Source organism: Podarcis filfolensis (genome assembly GCF_964270895.1).
Source record: "Podarcis filfolensis genome assembly, chromosome: 5".
Taxonomy (NCBI): domain Eukaryota; kingdom Metazoa; phylum Chordata; class Lepidosauria; order Squamata; family Lacertidae; genus Podarcis; species Podarcis filfolensis.
Window position 1 is genome coordinate 66442091 of NC_139608.1, and position 19503 is coordinate 66461593.

Sequence of the window (19503 nt, forward strand, 5' to 3'; positions counted from 1 at the left end):
TATCAAGAAACGTAGAAGGCATTAATTGCAACCAAGCAAGAGTGAGTTCCTTCATCAAACAAAGTGTACTAATTTTAAATAAGCAATCCCCTGGGTCTGGTTTATATTTATACCGGAGGTATAAAGAGATGCAAAATTTTCCTGCATAAACACATCATTTCTACACAATTTAAAATCTTTCTTGGCTAAAGCAATATCCCCTTGGGGGGAAAAAATAATTGCGTAGGTTGTCAGATTCCTGAAATAAATATGTCATATTTTGATACCAGGATTTATCCATCAATGGACTAAATGTTCATTGTTCCTGATAGCATAATTTTGCCAAGCAAAGCTCTGGCACTCTTTTACATTTTAGAGAATAATTAAATATCTGCTGAGAAATCTTCATGGACCAAATAAACGATCCTGTCTCCAGCCACAAACACTGGATTGGGGTATATCGGGTGAGGTGTGTGAGAGTTTTTACCATTAATTTAGTACTCTATTTTGGATGCCATCAACTAAAGCTTTAATGGAAGATAAGAAAAACTGTTCCTTCGTTCATCTGAATCACTACAGGCAATCAAAAGAAGCAGCAAAAGCCCAATAGAAGCTATTCAGTTTAGTTCAAAAGGAATCAGTGATAGAGGAAGAAATTGCAACTCATATTTATCATAGCATCATAGAACTGTAGAGTTAGACGGGACCTCGAAAGTCATCTAGTACAAGCCCTTGCAATGCAGAAATCTCAACAAGATCATACATGACAGGTGGCCATCTAACTTCTGATTACAAAGCTTCAAGGAAGGAGAGTCTTCTATCAATTACATCTGGGTCTAATCTGGAGCAAAAGGAAAGGGAGGGGAAGAATTTGCATTTCCCAGTACAAGAACAAAGTGTGTATCTTGTCTTGGAGGAAAATTCATGTTCTCCCATGGCATGGTCTGAAGGCACTACCTTGCTGAAGCTAAGCACTTCTAGGTCTGCTGCTCAATGCTTGGATGGGTGATGGCTTTGGATTTCTTGATGAAACACAGTGGGATATGATGATGATCATTTCCCCCTTTGCCTGTGAACCACGAGCACAAGTGTGACTAAAATTTGAGCCTCCCCTTCCCATTTATTTTTAATATTTGAAGCAGCCTTCAGAGTAGCTGTGATTAAAAAGAACACTGTCATCCCTTTCTCTATGCCTATATTAAAGTTTTGGAAATACAGCGGTACCTCGGGTTAAGAATTTAATTTGTTCTGGCGGTCCGTTCTTAACCTGAGGTACCACTTTAGCTAATGGGGCCTCCCGCTGCTACCGCACAATTTCTGTTCTCATCCTGAAGCAAAGTTCTTAACCCGAGGTACTATTTCTGAGTTAGCGGAGTCTGTAACCTGAAGCGTCTGTAACCTGAGGTACCGCTGTATGCAGGTTCACTCAGTTTAAGCCCCAGAAGATTAATCAACAGGGTTTGTTTGGCGCTTTAAAAAAAATATGTTTGATAATAGACAGGGACAAGGAACATACTGGCTGCTCATGTCCCAGTGCATCTGCCTTATTCCTATCGAAGTGGTCAGGTGAGATTGGGCTATAATATTTAACACTGATATATCCATATGGACTTGGAGGGAAGGAAACTGAGCTCCCTTTCCCTCCCTATGACTTATGATACGTTTCTGTGCTGTGACTTAGCATGTTTCTGCCAACGTGGCTCAGTTATAAGAAATCAGTCGGCCTGAAAACAAACGTGGTTCATCATTTGAGCAATGAGTAAGACAGAGGGGTGGAAAGCTTTGTCTCAAGTCACCCATATAGAAGTTTTCTTGAAAAACCCTAACTACCCTTCCATTTTAAGAAGTGGACAGATGTGTGCATAACCTGTGACTGCCACATTACATCCCATTTGGCTCTCAGTAAGTGCAAGGATTGTAGGGACGCAGGTGGTGCTGTGGGTTGAACCACAGAGCCTAGGACTTGCCGATCAGAAGGCTGGTGGTTCGAATCCCTGTGACGGGGTGAGCTCCCATTGTTCGGTCCCTGCTCCTGCCAACCTAGCAGTTCAAAAGCACGTCAAAGTGCAAGTAGATAAATAGGTGCCGCTCTGGTGGGAAGGTAAACGGCGTTTCCGTGCGCTGCTCTGGTTCACCAGAAGCGGCTTAGTCATGCTGGCCACATGACCCAGAAGCTGTACGCCGGCTCCCTCGGCCAATAAAGTGAGATGAGCGCCGCAACCCCAGAGTTGGTCACGACTGGACCTAGTGGTCAGGGGTCCCTTTACCTTTACTTTAAGTGCAAGGATTATGAATATAAATAAAAACATATTCGTTTAACTCTTTGTGCAAAATGTAACATATGCTCTCTGACGTTAAATAAACAAAAAGATTCAAGTTTCTGAAACATTTCCTCACCAAGACTCTGGAGTCATGATGTTGGGTTGAGCTTCACTGCGATATGGCATTCTGTAGTTTGTCCACCATTGTTGCAAACCTGTGGATAAAAAAAATCATATATATTTTTTAAAAGTATGGTAGCAAAATGGTGTTATGTTATAAATGCATGCAGTAGCAAACACAGAACAGTCTTAACAATAATTCATTTGATTGTATATAATTTTTGTGGCACTTGCCAATAAAAAGAGGGCTTCCTTTTAATCCAAGTCTACATACTGAAGACTGGTGCAAAAGCAACAGCACTTCTTTCTTATGGTTGAGTTATTTAATATCTTTATTTCACTTTACTGTTACAATTTGGTACTTTTATCCACAACATATGTGTATGTGTGTCCAGTATTTAAAGTCATTACAATAAAATTTTGACAGGAGCTTTTCTGGATTTTTTTTTTTTAATGATATTTATTCAGAGTTTCAAAAGTACAAGAAAAAGGACAAAAAATAAGAAAAAAAGGAACAAATACATCACAACAACAAAAAAATAAATAAAAAGAAAAAAAGAAAAAAAGACAAATCCCATATTACATCTTTTCATTTGCTTAATTCTTTGACCTCCTCACACCTCCCTTTTTGTATTCTAATTTAATCCGTTATTTCAGCAAATTCTTTCCGTCTTTCTCAATTCTTATTTAGATAATCTAACCTATTAGTTAACTCAACAAATCCTTTCCATCTTTTGACATATTCTGTTATTCAATTTACCTTGATTTATTTAACCTTGTCTTACCATAAAAAGAAAACCTTAATGTTCAAAATTTAAACCATATTTATACATAACTCCTTATATCCTTTCTACTAAAGCCAGATAATTCCATTCCAACATTTCCCCTAATATTTCATTAGTTTTACACTAATTCCAAAAATAAAAAGAAAATTTTCCTTTTATAGGCTTTTTAAAAAAATTTTTATCCAACGTCCCTTCTTCCTGGTCTCGGGTTGTGTCAGTCCTTACTGTCCATTCCATCCAGTCCATCAACCTGGTGATCTTATGTCCGAGGCCCTTAAGTCTCTTCTATGCCTCTTCTGCAGATTTTCTTCTTGTTGTTTATACTTGCACTTTTCCTTATCTTTTGTTGGTTTCTTTCTTAATTTCTTCCCTTTCTCCTTGAGGAGTAGGTCTCTGAGGGATTCCAACCGATAGTTATATCCATCTTCCTTCATCAGACTAGCCCATTCCCCACAGTCCCACTCCCCGCCATCATCATTGTAATCCAAAAAGTAACTATCCAAAAAATAGTTGTCAGCATATTTCCAAGTCCCCCCAAAGTTAAGAGCCTCCTTAACTCCAGGTTCTCCCAGGCCCACTCCAAATTCAATCTTCCAAAACAGCGGCTTATGCTCCTGCAGGGCTTCGGATCTCTCCATTTGTGTTGCTTGGGGTGCGATCGCAGCCTCCTCCATCTTCATCTGCCCTTGTACTTGCCCAGTCGAACCAATTTCCTGAGTTGGTCGCTGCATAATTTCTATGTTTCCTGTTAATCCATATTCACTGGCTACAGCAGTCATCAAGTCCAACTTCTCCTTCATCAAACCCGTCTTCTCATGCAACTGCTCCAGCAAAGCATTTGTCTTGCAAAAAGCAGACACCGCTTTTTGCTGCTTTTTGCTTTCTGCTTTTTGCTTTTCTGGATTTTTTATTCAAGACACTGAACCAAGAAGCTGTAGGAACAGTATTTTATTCTAGTTCTTTAAAATATATATATAATAAAAAAGATCAAGATAAATGTGAAGCAGCTAAGTATTCCTCAGTGACTACCCAAAAGTGGATTTCTTTCCCTCCCTAAGCTATTTATAAAACTATAGTAATATTTAATATTTAATGTTAATATTTACATGAATATTGTACAAAACCCTGTAAAGTCCAGATTCTTGCACTTGTAAAATAGGAATACTTGATATATGCCCTAAACATCCTTGGTATTGTTCAAATGTCATTCATATTTTGTCCATTAGGGTCCACGCAAATTAGCCAGTATATAGCCCAATTGCACATACTGTCTTATTGAGTGGGTGGCAACATGCCTTTACGTGGTTGCCTCTCAAGGCAGAGCTCTATTCTGACTTTCTTCACCAATATAAAAGGACCTGTTTCATTATATATTGCAAGCGGTGATGTTGCCATAATTCATAAACACAAGGAGCTCATATGTAACACAAATAATTCGTTTCCGCCAGAAGTAAATCAAGATTATGCGCATATGCTCAATATTTAGCAGAACCAAACACCAGGTCACAGTATCTAAAATTTTATTTGCTTGAAAACATTTTTTGTTAGTTTTACAGACAATAATTTCAGCAATATAAGAACCTAAAGTCAAATGTCCCCACAATAAAAGAGAAATGTGCTTATGTGTACCTGCGGTTCAGACCACATCGCAAGGTCTGCTGCAGAATCTGCTAATCAGCTGTGAAATGTGCCAAATACACTTTCCTTTTTGTGTGGTAAGAGCGCTTGTGCTTCTAAGGAGCTCTCCTTAAAATTCAGTGCCACCAGCTATTGAATAAATTTATCCAATGAAGACCCAACCAGCTCACAAATACTAAGGTTATATCTGCAATGAGTGTTTATTTTCAGAATGAAACCACTTTCTCAAGAAGTGCTTTTTAGGGGCAAAAATATATGCTCCACAATCCTATAAGAAAATGTTGCATTTATCCAGCCTTAATGTCAGTTAAATATATTAAGATAAGACCTGATGAAGAATATTGAAAAAAGAGAAGGAAATGGTTCTGTAAGCATACCACTAAAATGTACCACTTTCCACATGCTCTGAAAAAAATATTTGAAAAGTAGATTATAATTAATTACTAAGAAGGAAATTATAACATAACAACATAACATAACCCTAAGGAGCTGCATCTCTGAAATCAGTTCATTGTGGAATTAACATAGAGATTCCACACATGGTAATTTAATTTAGTGATGTATTAACAAGCAGTGTTCTTTCCAATGCTCAAGATTCATTCTGTTATGCTGATTCACAAATAAAGATCAACATATGTCCTTGGCAACTTAAAATGAAAGTTTATTACCTACAGGTTCAGCCCATGACATTTGTTCTTGTTGACTCAGAATGGGCAATTACTGAGCAATATCATCTTGAAAAACCTCTCTGTGAATCACCCCATTAGCTTCTCCTGTCTGTCTGTCTGTCTGTCTGTCTGTCTATATCACTAGTGAAACTGTGATTCATAAACTCCATATCCCCACCCCATTACGAGGGGCCCCTCAATCTGCTTGTAATGTTCTTCACACATGCAGGCTGGGTGGCAATACAACTTGACTGTCTGGTGTCTAGATCTTTGCTCTATGCTGGGTCAAATCCTGTGAACTGAAACATTTTAACTCACCTCTGTCAATATGTAGCTTTGGCTTCTGTACCCTACCCTGCAGGACATTAATAGGTTAACTTTATGTATGGATGTATGGTCTCCAAGGTTGGTTTCTTCACAGAGGTTTATTAGTAGTAGGATGTACTTGTGCATCATTCATGCAGAAGAAGGAAAAAGCACTTGCTGAAAAATCTGAATGCCCTCTAAGCAGGATAAAAAGAGGCTGTACCAACTCCAGCAAAACAGAATTAAGTCATTCCCATGGACTTTCCCATAGTTGGGCAAAAGAACAGAGGAATAATAGAAAAGGAAATATTTTTAAGGCCCTTAGGTGCACAAATAGACAAAACACTACAGGTATACAACTATGTAAGTTTCAAGGAAGTGCCTTGAGGCAAAAAGCAGTGTTGCAGATTTCATCTCCATTAAAAAACAACAATAACACCACAAACCTAAAAAAAATCCACAGCTGTTCAAGTTAGAGGATTAAAGTGAGCAGGGAACTCACAGCACAGTCAGAATACAATGAAGTATCATTAGCAGTATTGGTCAGTGAATCACTCCAAAGGTTTATCTGTCCTACGATAAGCCTTGAAGAGATATAGAATGCAGATTTTGTGGACACCTGGGACGCAGGTGGTGCTGTGGGTTAAACCACAGGGCCTAGGAATTGCCGATCAGAAGGTCGGGGGTTCGAATCCCCGTGACGGAGTGAGCTCCCGTTGCTTGGTCCCTGCTCCTGCCAACCTAGCAGTTCGAAAGCACATCAAAGTGCAAGTAGATAAATAGGTACCACTCCAGCAGGAAGGTAAACGGCGTATCTGTGCGCTGCTCTGTTTCGCCAGAAGCGGCTTAGTCATGCTGGCCACATGACCTGGAAGCTGTACGCCAGCTCCCTCGGCCAATAAAGCGAGATGAGCGCCGCAACCCCAGCGTCAGCCACAACTGGACCTAATGGTCAGGGGTCCCTTTACCTTTACCTTACTACGCCAAACTCAGAGAGACAGGGCAGAAGGCTATCTGCTATTGTTAGCTGCCATCACCCAAATACTTGCCAAAAACAACATCCAAAGTACTTTTTTCTCAAGTCGGCCAAGCCCTCTCCTGTCACTGGGTGTTAAGGTGATGTCTGCCCCCAAAGTGCACAGAAGGAGATTACACCCAGAGCTGACACGAGGGTGGTCATGCAGCCTGTGCTTGTTGCTGCTAGCCCAACACAATCTCCTGTTATTGGTCCAGGGACCAACGTGTTAGCTGAGTGCTCAGCCATATCCCCAGGGCACAACTTTAATATGTGTTGTTGGGAGAGATGGACACTAGATAAGGGCAATTCATGGTTCAATGGTTTTGCCACTTGGGCATCCCACAGTGGATTGCTTACCTGCTGCTGAATGTCCACAAAAGATAAAAGGGAAAGGGGAGGTGAAAGGGGAGAGCTGAGGAAAGGATTGGGATTAGGAGAATGGAGGGGGGAGAGGGATCCTGTGTTCTTCAGAGAAGGTATATCTGAGAGTATGCATATGTGATATAGAGAGATGGTTGCATGGGAAAACATAGGAGGTTGGGTGATGGAAGAGGGAAGGGAATTTTTACAATATAATATACAAATACAAATATAATTCTCCACTTGTAAATATATTTTTTATCAAGATTTTCTTTTTTATCCTTCAGAAAATCAAAATGCAACAAAATTCAGTTTTAACTGGAATTATACGAGTTAATAACATGACTCAGTAAGCACTTGGTTGCAAAGCCAGTTTAACAGGGCATTCCAAAGTAACAAGGTGCCCTACATTCATTAATTTTCAACACAGCTTCACTTACAATAAAATGATTCCAGAAATACTCCCAGGGTTCTCATTATTGATTACTATCTACAGCAAAACAAATGAGCCCCTCATACAAACTATCCTATTAATCCAGGTTTCTTCAGATTGGAACTCGTCTAGGTGATCATGATATAGTACCAAAGGATTTTTAAATAAATAAATAAATAAAAATAAAATAAAAGGTAGGACACATGCTATGCAAAAGTGACATTTCACTGTAACAGATTAAAAACCTCTACAGTACTTAATTCACTGAAATCCCTTTCCATATCAAGGCCTCTATCTGACAATAAAAAAATCTAGTCATTTTCAAATGCTTAAAATTGAAGGTTTTTTTCAGTAATTCAACAGCTATCACCTTTCCCACTTTGCATTGGAAGCCTTTGCTATTTTATATAGTAGATGAAAAAATAATTATGCTAAAAGATGGTTCACTTCACAAAGGTTGAAAAATGCATTCAGGAATTGAATAGGCAAGGGATAGCCTTAACTTGTCAACTTATCTTCTTTGAATATATTTAATACTTCTCAAAAGTTGTCACTCTTAAGGCAATTAATAGCACAATCCTACACATATCTATTCAGAAGCAAGTTTCACTGAATTCAGTGGGACTTAGCCCCAAGACAGTAGGTACAGGACTGCAACCATTCTCCTTTCCTTTTGATGAACATTCTTTATTGCTTATACACTTCAGCTCCATAAAACCAATATTAGGCTGAGCACATGATTATTCCTTGACAGTATTTCCCTTAATTTCTATTGCAATGATTGAAGTGACACATTTTTCACTTCACTGATAGTTGGCCATAGAAAAGTCATGTAAAATCTAGGGGGATGTTAGTAGACCACAAGCTGAACATGAGTCAATGGTGTGATGGAGCAGCAGAAAAAAGCTAATGCAATTCTAGGCTGCATTAACAAAAGTATAGTGTCCCAATCAAGGGAAGTAATAGTACCACTCTGTTCTGCCTTGGTAAGACCAGTTGGTCCAGTTCTGGGTGCCACAGTTTATGAAGGATATTGAAAAGCTGGAAGGTGTTCAATTGAGGGAGTTGAGTATGTTTAGCATGGAAAAGAAAAGACTGAAAGGTGGTATGATAGTCATCTTCAAATATCTAAAAGGCCACATGGAAGATGGAACAAGCTTGTTTTTTGCATCTTCAGAGGGTAGGACCCAAACCATTGGATTCAGGTAACAGGAAAGTAGATTCTGATTAGCCTTTCTGACAGTAAATGCTGATCCCCACCTCCAATTCATAATCTTTTTTTCACAGTTCGTTTGCATTTGCTACGAGACACTGTTTTCAGAGACATTATGCAACTAGGGGAGAAGAGAGAAAAATGGGCAGATAGTGAACTTTTGTTCTCAAATTCACCCATTTACTTTCTTCCATACTTTGCCATTCATTCATGTGGGAAATAATACAAAATTATTAAAAAACGATATAGGGGAGGCAGAACCTTCTACCTCATCACGAAACTGAGTCATTAGTCCTTCTCCAGCAGGTAACCCACAGCATTTGTGCATGCACATAAGATGTAGTGGCTATGCCATAACCGCATATGAGAAGCAAGGGAGCATAAAGGTTTCTGCCATAATTTTTCTTAATATTGAAACAGAAATGAAAACAGATGGATCCTCCCTTTCTTTCAAAAGGGTCTTTCTTCTGCAAGAGGGCATAATAACTCATACTGCTTAAGACTCCCTCTCTTTTCAGATTCATAGGAACAACAGCAGAAAACTGACACATTGTCTTCTAGGTAACTTAAAAAATGCATATAGTGGTACAATAGCCAGTTATAGTTTTTGATGTGAATTAGTAGGAAGATATATTAATTATATTTAATCCTCCACAGACCTACATGTGTGGGTTAATAAACAAAGCAAAAAATGGCTGGTACCTGTTTTGTTTTGTTTTTGTTTTTAATAAAAAAAGTCATGTGGCTAGCACACACAGAGTCCCAGTAGCAGATCCTTGAGTCTCATCATGAGGCAGATTAATAAAGCATAGGAATAGGGTATTAAACCTTCTTGTACTTCCATTCAGCTGCATGGAGCAGCTGAACCCATCCCCTCTTCAGCTGAACCCATCAACCCTCATGTAGTGAAGCAGACCACACTCTGAAGTAAGTTTAAAAATGATTTACTTACTTAATTGAGTTCACAGTCATGCATTTTCCTTACGGCAACAGCAATAAGATAATGCAAGTAAAATACTTAGCTGAAGTTCAGCAAAGGCAATCTCAGACAAATGTCTGAGACTGGGAGCTAAATTGAGGCATGTCCGCCTCCTTTGCGTGTAGCATGAGAAGAGAGAGAGAGAGAGAGAGAGAGAGAGAGAGAGAGAGAGGGGGGGGAACAGGAAACAAGTGTTACTTCCTTCCTCCTATGAGAAGACAGGACATGACCTCACTGATCCTACTCTACTAATTAGAACTCTGTTGTCCTTAACCCCTTCATATACTAACTAGCATTGTTAGGCTTGAATGCAAATCTCTCACAGTTTTAGCAGTGATGCTGTCAGGGCAACACTATGGGACCAAGTCCCACTCAGCAGAGTGAGCAAGAAGACCACCAAGGTAGTATAGCTGACCTTCCACATTTTCAAATACGTGAAGTAACACCCAATACTATCTAAAGATAGTGCAGAATCTAAAATTGCTAAACTGTGCCAATGAGTTTCAGCAGCAAACTACTGCAGAACAGTTTATAGTGTGTTACAGAATGACAGAAACTGTCTTGAGAACTTGCTAAGATAGACACACAAATATGAAAATGCCACAGCAATGGCCGGAAGTTGAAGTGAATGGAAGGGAAAAGCAACCCACAAAAATATTACAGTTGTGACATCTTAAGTTTTGCATCTGTTTGAAATAGAAAATGATGATGATACCTATTTCCATGCCATCCCTTTATTTCAATATTTTCATGCCAACCTATTTATCTGCCTGAATAGATTGTCCCAAACAGAAGCAAAAGGTTCATATAGAAAATCCCTCAACGAGCTTTGCAATTAATAATTCACCTTGATGCAAACAAGCTGGCAAAGGTCAGTTGGTTTGACCATGCTATCTAGAAGAACATTAATCTGACTTTACTGAAGCATGCAGGCATGAAGCTTATTTGGTTGGTTCTTCCACTGACAGTGGCTGGGAGGGAAGCCAAAGCAGTTTAAAGAGAGAGAGAGAAAGAGAGGAAGAGCAAATGATGCCTATTTCCCCAGGAGACCTTGAAAGGGCTTGGGTTTAAAACATGACCTGACAACATTTCAACAACCCAGATTTTGTCAGCCACTAAAGTCTGATTGTTTTAATACATACATATGGCACAAGAACCCTTGAGGCATGCCTGAAGGTGAATAAAGAGCAGCAGATCAAATCTGCAAGCAGAGGGTCACCGCGCAGAATTCTGAACACATACAAATATATTTTTTAACACAGTGCAGAAATAAAAAGGGACATTAAAGACTACTATCACAGCAAGGCAAAGCTATTTACAGGTACAAGTATGCATTTTCTACTCATATCACTCTTGTTTTCTGTATTGTTTTCTCGTTGCTGAGATTGGACAGGACCAATGAAGATTTCAAAAATCTAAGATTCTTTTTGTAGCTTTGTGTTTTTGGCATGAATTCAAAGGATTCATCTTCTTCAGCCAGATCTGTGGGAGCCATTCTATTGCCCCTAGATGGCCTCCCACCCCAAACCCCTCTTTCCCTTCTTTTAAAATCTCAGTTATGGCTGCAAGGGCACCATGTAGAGTCTGCTCTGCAAAAAAGCCCTGGCGGTGGTAAAATATTTCCCTGCAGAAAACCCATAGGGCAAGGCTGTCTTCTAAGGGGTGAATGTTCCCACCACGACCATAGTGGTTTTCTGAGGACACAGCCTTTTTATCTGCACCATTTCCTGTTCCCACAGCTTCCTGCCTCTTTTGCTACCAGTCTGGTAACCCAACCCTAACAAATTTTGGGTACGTACAGAGGCTGGAGGAGGAGGAAGATAAACCTAATATGCCATTGCGTAAGCAGGCGACTATCACTGGATGGCACCCCAAGTTTGCATGGGCAATGGGTAGGGGTTAGAAATACATCTAACATTTTCCTCATGTTACTTTGATTTAGTATTCATCATAACTCATTTCATCCCATAGGCTGCCTTCAGCCAGAATCGTGTTTTTTTTTAAAAAAATGTTCTCACTGGAATTTATTTTACAGGTTTAGAAACTATGTATTCCTCTTGAGTGCTGATTAAGAAAGGATTATCCTGCTCAACAGCACACTTAATTCAGATTCTAGATGATTTCCTGAGGTTACTTACAAACTAATATTCCAATTACTGCTGCACATTACTTTAGTATCCTTCTTCTGATTCCACCCCCCCCCCCTTTTCAAGTATTATTATAATCTAACTAGGAATGGAACATAAAAGAGATCATAAGCAACAAGTAAAGCCAATGAGCAAACTTAATCATCTTGCTGGTGACATTGCACAAACAAGAGTCTGAAGTCTACTGAAGCAAGAATTGCCCACTGTAAGAAACAGAGAGCTGTCATCAAAAAGAGCATTTCTCTGTTGATTCTCCCTTTTATCTCCATGGTGTAGTAAACCATTTAACTCTGTGACAGGGTACCATCATGTGCCTCCTTCCTCCTAAGCTTCAGATCACTAGCTACCACTGGTGAGGTGTGCACAATAGGATAATGTTCTGTGAATCTGTCACTGCTACTGAATGAGAGTTTGGAGACCTTGACAAGGATGGCATTTTTGGTAGGCACAGCATGTCTTCAGTAATGTGAAGTATTACCCTGAGATTAAGATAGGTCAAATGCTCTAAAAGCCATATTTTAGATGCAGCCATGAGGATATCCCACATGCTGTTGGGATGTAGTATTTCTCTTCCGTTGTAAAAAAAAGGATTGCCATCTTATTCACAGAAAAAATGATTATAGCCAAACAGAAAAAAACCACCATTTTTACAAATAGCCCAGTTTGATGTCTTAATTAACTCTTCAAGGGGCTGCAGCAGCTATTAATATATTCTGTGCTCAGCAGAATCCTTATCAAGAATATATATTTCTTAAACAGACAAATGAAGCCTCAGACCAGGCTTCCCCAAACTCGGCCCTCCAGATGTTTTGAGACTACAGTTCCCATCAACCCTGACCACTGGTCCTGGTAGCTAGGGATCATGGGAGCTAAAGGCCAAAAACATCTGGAGGGCCGAATTTGAGGAAGCCTGCCTCAGACAAATGAGAGCCAAGGTACATTTAGCGCAATTCAGGTAGATGTACAACAGGTTATTTTTACTTATTCAATTTTCCTTGATAAGGGGAAATTCAGATTATTTTATTGTTGTTAGCCGCGCTGAGCCCGGCTTCGGCTGGGGAGGGTGGGATATAAATAAAAATTTATTATTTATTATTATTAAAATGGAAAAAGGTCCAGACTGACATGTTGATGACAACATTATGGATGCTGCAAAAAAAGAGAAATGTGTGCATTAACAGCACTGAATCCACAATAAACTCCTGTCTGGAAACACTCGTAATTCTTCTTCTTTTTTAACCATATGCATTCGTCAGTTCATTAAGTTGGTCCTCTGTGGATAAAAAAAACCACTGCAGTGGGCTTTCAGTTCAATGAGAAAGATGCAAGTTAACACAATTTAGAGCAATGTTCTGTGGCTTATGTTTGCTAAAGAATCTAATCTTGTGAAATCAAGCCTTTATTATTCTGCATAGTTCACGCTTTGCAGAGCTTAAACGATTAAATAAAATACATACTTGAAGCTAGACTTCATATTCAAAAGAAAAAAAAACTATTTTATTTCTGCTATTTATGTATATAAATGGCTTAGTTTGCATAAAGTAAAATGTCAAGATCTAATACTGGAATGCAATTTTTGTTAGATATACATATTTTTAATTACAGAACATAGTTATTCTGAAATCAGTTCCGCTTACAGATGGGGCACAAATGTTACAAGAGAACAGGATTACTACAGATGCAGTGCTTGTCCACTAGGGGGCACTACATTTTCACTGCAGCACCTCCTGTTAAATTCTCTCACCCAATACAGTATGTTAACTAGTAAACTATAGCATTTTGCACCACAGAACACATTTGGGTTGTATATGTTTGCAGTGCTGCATAAGTGTGACATGCTATTTATAAATTGTAAACGCATATAGAATTATCTGTGCAAATTCCAAACTCACAGTCATTTGTTATGACTTTATGCAGATCCTGAACCTTCTTCATTAAAGTTGTGGACTTTACACAAAATACACACCTTGTGAATCTTCACTCCAGGTACGTGCAGGCAAAATATACTACTTAACAGTAGCAGCAGCAGCAGGAACAGCAGCAGCAACACAGACAAAGAATGTATGTAGTGTCTAGCCTTTCGAAGAAACAGACTAGAAATCTTGCTAAGGGACACCAAAGGATGTGATTCTTTAACCATATGGAGGCAACTTGAAACTGCTTCAGAGTGGCACCTTACAGCTAGGCATATTGTACACTAAGATGATCTGTCACTAGCCTGTCTGGTTTCCTTGGTTCTGGAACAAACTTAAAATGCACAGGTGGGCATTCTGTAGCCCATGGGCTACTACCTCATTTTATGCGGTCACCAATATTTCCCGAAACTCTCCCCATTTCCCTATCCCATCAGAGTTCCTTCCTCCTGGTTCACTTCTTTCGTGTCCCTGCCCCCTTATATAGTTTTAGACTGAACAATAGGAAGGGAATACACTGAGTTAAACCACAGAGCCTAGGGCTTGCTGATCAGAAGGTCGGCGGTTCGAATCCCCGCGATGGGGTGAGCTCCCGTTGCTTGGTCCCTGCTTCTGCCAACCTAGCAGTTCAAAAGCATGTCAAAGTGCAAGTAGATAAATAGGTACCATTCTGGTGGGAAGGTAAACGGTGTTTCCATGCTCTGCTCTGGTTTGCCAGAAGCGGCTTAGTCATGCTGTCCACATGACCTGGAAGCTCCCTCAGCCAATAAAGCGAGAGGAGCGCTGCAACCCCAGAGCCGTCCACAAGTGGACCTAATGGTGTGGGGTCCATTTACCTTTATTTGGAAAAAAAATTAAAAAGTGATGGGTTTTTAAAACTTTTAGCCACTCCCCCCCCCCGCAACCTGAGTCCAAATATAGGCTTCTGCCATGTATTTGTGTAGAATGGAGAGCACACTGAAGTCAGAAATGTATCACTTTCATATGCTTACAAGAACAGTGCCTGCATTGATCATTTTTATTTACTTAAAGAAGGTTGAGGGATAAAAAAAAAATCTTATCCACTTTCTTCACACCATGCACAATTCCGTATACTTCTACCACACACACCTTTCTCATGATTTTTCCCAAATAAAAAGCTCTGAAATGTTGCAACTTTCCTCCCCGGGGAGTTGCTCCCCCACTATGGATGAGGAGGTGGTAGTGAAAAGACTTGCTTTCAGGCTTTTACTGGAAACAAAGCCCTAGTGAGCATGTCACCACCACTAGTGATACCCTCTCATGGCTTGGGGGGCAAGAAGGTTTATGTTTCACTTGCTTGCTTGGGAAGAAATGTCTGCCAAAGCTTAATTACTTTTTAAAATATTATATGCTTTTAGCCTTCCATATTGTATGCTTGTTGTTGAATCTGCATGAACTCCCTTGAGTCCCAGTCTGAGAACAAGGCGGGATACTAATATAGTAGTAGTACTAATAAGTTGCCCTGAGAAGTGTAATCATTTTACTTAAAACTGCCATTTTTATTATTAATTTCCTTTTTGTACTTGTGGTTGTATTTTTGCTTGTATTCATCTATTACAGTTAAAAATCCATTGGGGGGACAGGACAAAACTCCAGAGATTTTCACATTTGCATTTTTACATTAATAAGGTAGGAAATGAAACAGGCAGGGACGATAACCACTCAGGTACATTCCATGTATACAGGATTCCATGTATACTTTCCATGTATACATCCCTTCTAAATTAGGGATGGGGAAACTGTCATCCTCCAGATGTTATTGGACTACACTTCCCATCATCCTTCACTGTTGGTCATGCTGGTTGGGGCTGATGGGTGTTGTAGATCAACATTTACAGGGAAGTTACAGCCAAGTTACAGGGAACCAGGCAGAGGGCCTTCTCGGTAGTGGCGCCCGCCCTGTGGAACACCCTCCCACCAGATGTCAAAGAGAACAACAACTACCTGACATTCAGAAGACATCTGAAGGCAGCCCTGTTCAGGGAAGTTTTTAATATGTGACATTTTAGTGTATTTTTCATCTTTGTTGGAAGCCGCCCAGAGTGGCTGGGGAAACCCAGCCAGATGGGCGGGGTACAAATAAATTATTATTATTATTATTATTATTATTATTATTATTATTATTATTATTTGGAGGGCACTAGGTTATTCACATCTATTCTTAATTAACACTTTTTTTTGCTGATTCTATATGCCCTAGAATGAGATGCCAGATTTCATTAAAGTTAAAACTTCATTCTGCAGGCTCAGTGCTTGTTATTTGTTAAGAGCGGTATCTGACAGTGCTAATGTCCACTCCGAACAGTCAGTGGAAAGAAACTCTCTCAGCATCTATGGATTTTTTAAAAAAAGTATCAAAGGATTTTGACTTCATCTAGTTACATCCTCCTTCTCAATGTGCGGTTTCAATACTGTTCTGCAGAGGAAGAGCAACATATTGATATTTAATAATTCTATTGTCATTCTCAGCACTTGCTGCTGAGAAACTGTTTCTGTGCAAACCCCAAACATAAACAATGCATAATGTGAAAAGAAGAGCCAACATTAATTGGAAGGTTTAAGCCACAGGATTTTCATCCCCCTGGGTGTCCAAGTGCAACAGATTCATGATGCTAAGTGGGTTAGCTTTAAATATGCATCTTTTATAGCTTTAGAATATGAACTAGAAGCTTGCAGCCAAATATTCCCTGGCTACTTCAAATCAATATATGCCCTGGCTGCATATATTGGTCTTTACTACAAATTTAGGGTTAGTGGGTCTCTTTGCTGGCACCTGGAATAGCTCTTCCATTTATTAGACTCTTAAAGGCATAAAAACCTTTTTGGGGCATAAACTTGACAAACCTATGTCTCCTTGCATCCCCATCACACAGTCTTACAGTCTCTGGTCTCCCTAGCAATGGAAGGACCATGTATTTTGGTCTGTGGTAGTGGCCCTTATACAAGTGCCACATAATGTTCATTTCTCACTTGTAAGACTCATTCACTCTAGAACTCCCTGCTCATTAGGAAGGCAGCTTTGCTGTATTATTTTTGGCAGATGCATAAATCTTTTCTGTTTAGGAAAGCCTACCCAGGCATGTAAAGCTGATGCATATTTTAATCTGTAATTTTAGCTTAGAATTGCAATGGTTTGCTTTATTCATTTTACTTATGGAAAAAACTTGCTTTTAACATTAATTCGATTGACTCCCCCCCCCCCGCTTTATATTATTTGTTATAGGTTTCGTTTACACATAAGCGGTATACACATTTTGCTAAGTGAAATAAAAATAAAATAAACAGCACAGGGTTTCTACCAGCCTCTTTCTCCTTGGTCCCTTCTTTTATCATTTCCTTCCAAATACCACCCATTGTTTCTCGACGTCCTGCTCTGCATCTCTCTGCCTATTCTGTACCACCCGACTCTTGGCCAACTGGCCCTTGTCTCCCGACTCCATCTCTGCTTTGTGCCTATAGCACACAGTGTCTCCTGTTCTTTGGTCCTGTGCATTGTTCTCCACACCCAACAGTTCATTTTGCCTTCAACTATGAGACACCCTTCCCCATTTACGACAGGACTTTAACTCCAAAGACCAAATAATTGCTTTCCTCACAGAAAAAGGACTGCTCCCTGGCATTCTATTATGGAGAACTGCAGTTTCTGAACACTTAAGTGGCCATCTTATGCTTCCTTACCTGACAGTAAGTCTCACTGAACTTAGTGGGAGCTACTTCTGGTAAGGTGTACACTGTTAAGAAGGTTTGGAAGCAAATTACCCTGTTCAGCTTGATAACTGCAACCCCAGATGGACCACCAAAGAAGCAGGCTATAATGGGATAATGTATTGCAGTATGAATAAACTGACCTTCCAGACTGACATACCTAGTAGTCATGGCCCTCAAATAAAGTTATAATCAAGCAATTATAAATCATGCATGTTGGCAACTATAACTCAAAGAATCAATGAATCCCTTTTACCTAGACCTAATTCTGGCATTTCAAACCAAATTCTAAATACCTTGAAATGACAACCAGAGGTAGTATAGCTACAGTACATGACACAAGTTTCCCCCATTGGCACTTGAAACCTGACCAACCTTCAACTCTACTGCAATAAGTTTGGAAGTGCTTGTCACAGCAGGTGCCTTATGTTTTATAGTCTGCAACATGTTAAACCACACACAGTAAAATAGGTCAAATACACCCCAATGCTACAGACAAAGTGAAAAGGCATTCACAGTAAAAAGCACTACTCCCTTTTCACTTATTGCTTTGAAAAGAATCAAGAGCACTTGGCCATATACAGTAAGGACAATGCTTTACTTTGTTGTTTAGTCGTTTAGTCGTGTCTGACTCTTCGTGACCCCATGGAGCAGAGCACGCCAGGCACTCCTGTCGTCCACTGCCTCCCGCAGTTTGGTCAAACTCATGCTGGTAGCTTCGAGAACACTGCCCAACCATCTCGTCCTCTGTCGTCCCCTTCTCCTTGTGCCCTCCATCTTTCCCAACATCAGGGTCTTTTCCAGGAAGTCTTCTCTTCTCATGAGGTGGCCAAAGTATTGGAGCCTCGGCTTCAGGATCTGTCCTTCCAGTGAGCACTCAGGGCTGATTTCCTTAAGAATGGATAGGTTTGATCTTCTTGCAGTCCATGGGACTCTCAAGAGTCTCCCCCAGCACCATAATTCAAAAGCATCAATGCTTTACTTTAATTGCCCTCGATAAAATCACATAGTGAATAAGATGATATCATGGTGCTATGTTAACATGTTTTGCTATGATCAGTGTGGCTGAGGGCAAATTAAGGCACCTGAGACCGAGGGTAGTCACTTCGTAATCCTAGTCAATCAGTGATGGTATTGTAAACAGGACAGCATAATAATTATACTCCATCAGTCCTATTTGGCTGTGCAATTTGCAGGTTCTACAATGACATATGTTCTCTCTCTAATCATATACTCCTTGCACAGTCCACCTTGCATATATCCAGGTGGCAGATTTACAGATGTTGCCCAAGTTGGGCAAAAGATCCATACATTGCAGGGGGTTGAACCAGATTACCCTTGTGGTCCCTTCAAACTCTACAATTTTGTAATTCTAATTAAAGTGCAACATAGAACACCTTCTGCCAATCTATTTATATCCCCCCCCCTTTGCCTCTTCCTTTGTGACATACGTTCTCCCTCTCTTTTATAAACTGAGAATCTTCGTTTTGTTTTAGTAACAGGAAAGCTCACTGTGACAAAATGTTAATGGCTCTTATTGCTACTGTTTCTCCTTCTGTTCTTCCTACTTCAGGATTCTTACCAAGCAGAGATCAGTAGCATTTGGGGGGGGGGTTGCACTAGTGCACATACACCTCCCTTTGCTCTCCAGGCTAACACAGAGGTGAATTGTTGAGCTATGTTATTTGACATTATGGTCATTTAACAATTGATAAGATCTACCTCTTTTAAAGATAGAGAGAAAGTATGGGGGGGGGGGAGTACATGAATCAGAAGCTAGCTCCTAGTAATTTGTGGGGAGAATCCTAAAGTGGTGGGGAAACTAATATCCAAACAGGGACACAGGTAAACAACCACAAGAACATATTTATATAGCCATCAACAGATAATTATTCCCTGAGTGGCTTACAAACCAATAAATATTTCTACAAAATGTAATTAAAATATACAAAGAACA

At 39.8% G+C, this 19503-nt stretch overlaps 1 protein-coding gene across 17 annotated transcripts in view; it reads right to left on the bottom strand.

Moving 5' to 3' along the window:
• PCDH15 (protocadherin related 15) overlaps positions 1–19503 on the bottom strand; it is a 633377-nt gene that overhangs the window by 451270 nt on the left and 162604 nt on the right. For all 17 annotated transcript variants that reach the window (XM_083614042.1, XM_083614038.1, XM_083614050.1 and 14 more), the window contains one exon: positions 2377–2455. The gene's annotated coding sequence lies outside the window, so the exon portion shown is untranslated. The remainder of the gene's footprint in view (positions 1–2376; positions 2456–19503) is intronic.